This window comes from Triplophysa rosa, linkage group LG8 (assembly GCF_024868665.1).
Source record: "Triplophysa rosa linkage group LG8, Trosa_1v2, whole genome shotgun sequence".
In the NCBI taxonomy this organism is placed as follows: domain Eukaryota; kingdom Metazoa; phylum Chordata; class Actinopteri; order Cypriniformes; family Nemacheilidae; genus Triplophysa; species Triplophysa rosa.
In genome coordinates, this window is record NC_079897.1 from 20,187,247 (window position 1) to 20,193,642 (window position 6,396).

At 45.0% G+C, this 6,396-nt stretch overlaps 1 protein-coding gene across 5 annotated transcripts in view; it reads left to right on the forward strand.

Annotated features, from left to right (window-relative positions):
• znf1035 (zinc finger protein 1035) overlaps window positions 1-6,396 on the forward strand; it is a 90,676-nt gene that overhangs the window by 54,151 nt on the left and 30,129 nt on the right. The gene's annotated exons all lie outside the window — the stretch shown is intronic.

The window sequence follows — 6,396 nt, forward strand, 5'->3', positions numbered from 1 at the left end:
AGAGCCATCAACCCCCTTCTTGATACCATCATCAAAAGACCAGAGTCAAAACCTAGCTCCAGGGGTCTGAGTTTGGGTTTTGACCTCTCACTGACAGATTTGATAACCTTTTGTTTCTCTGTTGGATATTTTATGACCCCTAAGCTTCAAAGCAGAGTGGAGAAGTCTCTCTGTCTCATGTGAAACTTAACATATGAAGCTAACCAGAGAAACTTCTTTGACAAATAGGAACGTGTGATTCAACTGTCCTTTTCTATAAATATATCCAAATATCTAGGTTATATGTTGTCGCTCTTGCCATTTTAAAATAATCTGTAATTGTTAAATAGGCAAGTTAATTCAGGCTTTGTTCGTATTCGTACCTCCGAATGAATCATGTCTTGATGCACTTCAAACCATTAGCATATTTGATATATAAATGTTTGTCTTTACAATTCCTCCTTGTTTATATACATTGTGTGACCATAGAACACTTTATATTCATTATGTTATAATTTGGAATGCTATTTTGTAAAGTTGCCAGGAGGTCATAAAGATGCAAATTAGCTGTTGAATTGGACAAAGAACCTCTTCCCTGCTCAACTCTGATTGGTCGATTCAAACTCAGGTGGGCCTGCCCTCTCATGAGTTTAAATATCGAGCCTGCTCTGAAAACCTTGCTTCTCTTCTCTTCTGGCTTCGTCTCTTCCTCTCGTCTCTTCAGAGACTGCCCTTTTCCCCCCTTGGGGAAAGGATGGAACAATGGACTTCTACTGCCACGTGGTTAAGCCATGCGGGCCGATCACGAGGCCCGCAACTTTCTGCAGACTGCCTTTCTGAAACCTTTTGAACAATTCCATCTCTACACGCGCATACGGATATCAGTCCAGCACAGAGCTTGCAAGTATCCATTTCTATTTATAGAATAGCTGTGTTAAGTTTGTGCCGCTTTGTTAAAGATGATTTTTATTGGTGTTCAGAAATCGCTGCCATGCCCTCTCTCTCTCTTCTCACTCCTTCTCCCTCCGGAGCGTATTTGTGTTTAAATGTTTTGTTCGTTTTATGCGATAATCATTGTTTTGTTATCATGTAGAGTAGAGTTTAATGAATGACCATATACAGGTATATTCATTTGTGATGGGTTTTCTGTATTCACGCTCACAAACTTGGTCCCTTCTACTGTGTTTCGATTCGCTATTGTTATGCTTTATATTACTAATCAGAGACCGTAAAATATGTATATTTGATCACTAAACTAAACTAAACTAATTCCTTGACTGAAATTGATGTTTTAAATAAATCATTTCATGGATATGATCTTTAAAGATCTGGTGGAGAACCATATTTGGTGAGCTTTGCTCATCAATATAATAACGTTAGCTAAAACCGCTACATGCAATATTAAAATACCTGTTGGTCGGTCTGCATGATTGTGACTAAATCATTCTTGCTCTTCCCCATGATATTTTAATTGTGATTAATAATGTTGATTAAATTGTTTTTAAGTGTTTTAAATGTATTCTGTATATAAAACATTCTGCTCCTGACAGGCCCGGATTAAGAACTCAGAGGCCCCTGGGCACAAGTGTTTTATGGACCCCCCTTACACACACACATGCACACAATAAAGTTTTAAATTAGCCTAGGGTACTATGTGTATGAAACACCTCTATGTTTCAGGATTACAGGATAACATTGACAAGTTACAAACTATGATCACAACCTGAAGGACAATATCAACACCTGTACACATCCTCCATCATACAGGATTTACACCACATGATTGCAACAAGGCCTTCCTGGACCAGCAACAACAATATTAAGACCTTCCCCTGCATACTGTAACTCACTGGCATATGCAAGCAGCACACACTTACCACACCTCTATCAATTCAGTTCTGTCAGATTCTTCCATAATTCAACACAAACACGCCGGATTCACAAAACTGTTCTTAAGAGAAAATATAAGAACTTTCTTCAGATAAATTACAGAAAGTTCTTAAGAATATTCTTAAATGCAATTCTACAATATTTCCATCTTCATTTTTTCAAAGAATAAATGGCCAGTCTTTGTCAATGATTGTACTTCAAGAGTAATTTGTCCATTTGTTTAACTTTATTTACCTTACAAAACTTTACCATGGTTTTACTAAAGTTAAAATTGAAAAACCATGTTTTTTTTAAAAACCATAGTAAACGATGGTTACTGTAGTAAAACAATGGTTTTGCCCTGAGCAATCAATGCACTAAAAAACCATGGTTGCTACACTTGTACCACAAAAAAACATGATTAATTTTCGTAAGGGTTGTGTAACAAGCACCTCTCAACTCACGTTATTATGTAAGTGTGTAATTTGTTACAGTAAATGACATTAACGAGTATTATAAGTATACTTCTTTAGCATATATATTATGACATCATCATATTTGTGTATGTAAACTTTTTGCAATGTATGTAAAAACACTGTGGATTATCTAATAATGAAGTCTTAATATTGGTAAAGTAGGGCAGTTACTGATCAACATTATATCAATATAAAATAATTCATAATTGGCAAGGAAACACCACCAAATAAATGTAAAAAACCTCTAACCTTATAAGATTTAAGACAGCCCCAAGGGTAGATCAATTCATTATATTTACAACAATAAAACCGTTCTCATTGACATATTTTCTGTTGTCAGTTCATGACGTGACATCATCTAACAACTCACAATAAAAAGCGGTGATTTCGACTATATGTTCTTTCACACAGCCTCATGGTAACCATGTAAAAGTTACTAAATCAAAAGACAGACTTCCTAATTTAGAAACACAGTTTTGTGTGTGCAGAGAAGCGCATGGCAGAATGAATATGGCGTAAACGCTGTTATGTGATTTTTTTTCCCCTTGCCTGGGCCCCAAGCGTGCATGGGCCCACTGGGCCTGTGCCCATAATGCCCATTGGATAATCCGGCCCAGCCCCTGGGCCTGTGCCCATAATGCCCATTCGATAATTCGGCCCTGCGCCCATAATGCCCATTGGATAATCCGGCCCAGCCCCTGGGCCTGTGCCCATAATGCCCATTGGATAATCCGGCCCTGCCCCTGGGCCCATAATGCCCATTGGATAATCCAGCCCAGCCTCCTGAAATACTTGATTACTGTTGAATCAGTCGACATTTTACACATTAAAACTCATCAAAACTGTGGAATAACTCATATGTAACTACAATAATTACTTGTGATAGCTGTAAACAGGTGATTATGCACCCGAGAAAGCAAAATAAACGCATGCTTCCTTCACGCCATGTATGTGCCACTTGCGTAATAGCCACCGAGTTAATATTGGTTATTAAAGTATTGTTTTCCTGCTCCCCTTTGTCCTCAGTTATGCCACTGACCAAAGCTCAACTCTCAACCATTTTCATTGTTACAAAGCAGCTGTACATGAGACATATTGACTATAAGCAAAACAATTAAAGTTGGGCCTGCAAAAACAATAAAAAGGTGAAAACACAGAAGACAGACACACCCACATACAAAACACTCCACACACACAATATGCACACGTAATAACACACATAGACACACACACACGGACATGCACGCACACACACACGGACACACACACAGACACGCACTAGCACACACACAGACACACACGCACACACACACAGTTAAAGCACACATTTAAGATAAAGGAAAGAGAAGCACAGGTCAAATATTAAACAGACTATAAATTCCTATATGCAATATTAATTAAGTAAAACTTTAAAATTCTAAAGCAGCCCCCCCCCGGCCAGGCAAATAGTGCAAAACACAAATCACCTAAATGGTGACATCATAAAATCTATGTTTACTGCCAAACAACATCAGTAATTTACTAAAAGAGCTTGACTTCTAAAGAGATCTATGACCACTTTTTAACTATTTAAATTCTCCCTCAGTTCGTATTCTTTGATCAACATAAATAACTCAGATATTTGGGACCAAAGGATTCGTCTTGGTTACGGCTGTAACCTCAGTTCCCTGATGGAGGGAACGAGACGTTGTGTCGAGCCGACAGATGGGGTTCGTCCCTGAGAACCAATCGCTTCCGACTTCTTAGAAAAGGCCAATGAAAATTGGCGAATGAAATTTGCATGCCGGACTCCGCCCCCGGATATCCGGGTATTAAAGGGAGACGGCGTGCCTCGTTCACTCACCTTAGTTCTGAGGAGCCTGAGACCTCTCACGACTGCTGCAGTGGGCAGCACGTGTTGTGGCAAGAAGGACACAACGTCTCGTTCCCTCCATCAGGGAACTGAGGTTACATCCGTAACCAAGACGTTCCCTTTCTGTCGGTCTCTCGACGTTGTGTCGAGCCGACAGATGGGGTTCGTCCCTGAGAACCAATCGCTTCCGACTTCTTAGAAAAGGCCAATGAAATTGGCGAATGAAATTTGCATGCCGGACTCCGCCCCCGGATATCCGGGTATAAAAGGGAGACAGCGTGCCTCATTCATTCACCTTAGTTCTGAGGAGCCTGAGACCTCTCACAACTGCTGCAGTGGGCAGCACGTGTTGTGGCAAGAAGGACACAATGTCTCGTTCCCTCCATCAGGGAACTGAGGTTACATCCGTAACCATGTCGTTCCCTTTCTGTCGGTCTCTCGACGTTGTGTCGAGCCGACAGATGGGGTTCCTATGGAAAACGCCACAACACTGTGCCCTGTCACAATCTCTAGCGAAGCGACGGTGACTGGCCTGGGCGTGTCAGCCGTGAGCGCTACCGCGAAATTGTAACCTACCAGTGGGTAGGTAGGGGGTCCCAGAGCTTTACTTGAAAGGTGGGAAGGCCCCTGCCTTCGGCCTCACAGGCGGCGGCCTTGTTTCTCTAACAGCGAGAAGCCGCCTGGTACCGTAAGGCCACTGGGTAAGCGCTACTTCCTCAAGCGGGGGATGCGCTACAGAGACCACTTCCTACCGGAGGGAGGAGTTTAGTGGAGATACCAACATGGTCTCACCGATGGGGGAGAACTCATGGGAAGAATGTGCGGACTGAAGGAGTTAACCGCGAGGTGGAGGTCCACCTAGGGAAGGTCATGGGTTACCAAGGTGGGAACCAATCATGAAGATACATCAGACGGAACCGCCCTGCAGGGGGGTTACAACATCCGGTAGCACTAGGTCCAATTAGAGCTATGTTGTGGATAACTCAGTTGGTACCTGGCCTAAGGGGCAGGGCTGCTCTGCCCAGCCCGCCCGCCCACAGGAGGTGCTTGCTTAGTGTTGGATGGAGTGCCTGTTCTTCACCCAGTGGGGGAAGAAGGGAGGCTAGTTAGTACGCTGACCCCCTTAGGAGAAAGGGGGGAAGGTACTGTCATAGGCGTACACCCTACCGGCCGCCAGTCTTGCCTGATGCCTGCAAGACTCGAGCCGATACCGGTTTTACGCGGAGGCTGTAGGACCTCACGTAGGTGCAGCCCAACCCGCAGCTCTGCAGATGTCTGCCAGAGAGGCACCTCGAGCCAGTGCCCACGAGGAGGCTGTACTCCGTGTGGAGAGAGCTCTCACCCAGTGGGTGTAGGCGATCTTAGGACAGGTACGCCACATTGACGGCGTCCATGATCCAGTGCGCCAATCTCTGTTTGAGACAGCCCTCCCCGCTGATCTCCAAAACAGACAAAGAGCTGCTCAGAGCTCCTGTGGCTCTGCGTGCGGTCCAAGCAGAGGCGCAATGCGCGTACTGGACACAACACAGATGGGGTTGGGTCTTCCTCCCCGGTGGGGAGCGCCTGTAAGTTCACCACCTGGTGTAGGGGGAGTGGTGGGAACTTTGGACACGTAGCCGGGCCGGTGTCTCAGGATAGCGTGAGAATCACCGTGCCCGAGTTCTAGGCAATCTGTGGACACGGAGAATGCTTGTAGGTCCGTTACCCTCTTGAGCGCCATCCGGAGAGCCGTCTTCATCGTGAGGTGAGAAAGAGCGGCATCTCCGAGGGGCTCCAGGACCGCATCAAGGTCGCAAGAGGGTACGGAGCGCGGGTGAGGCAGTGCCTTCCCGCGCCCCTTAGGAACCAAATGATCAGTTTGTGCTGTCCTAGAGATTACCAGCAACTGAGTCGTGATGAGCGGCAATAGCGGCTCCATACACGTTCAGTGTGGAAGGGGAGAGATTACTCTCGAGTCTCTGGAAGGACAGCACGTACCCGATCAAGCAACTCTGCGGGTCTTCTCTTTGAGAAGAGCACCAGGATGAGAAGAGGCACCACTTATAGGCGTATAGTCGCCTAGTGGCCAGGGCCCTAGCCTGAGTAGTGGTCTTCACCGCCGCAAGGGGTAGGTCACTCAGGATCTCCTCGTTCCGTCCAGGAGCCAGACATGGAGGTTCCAGAGGTCTGGCCTGGGATGCCATAACGTGCCCTTCCCCTGGGAAAGCAGGTCCTTCGTCA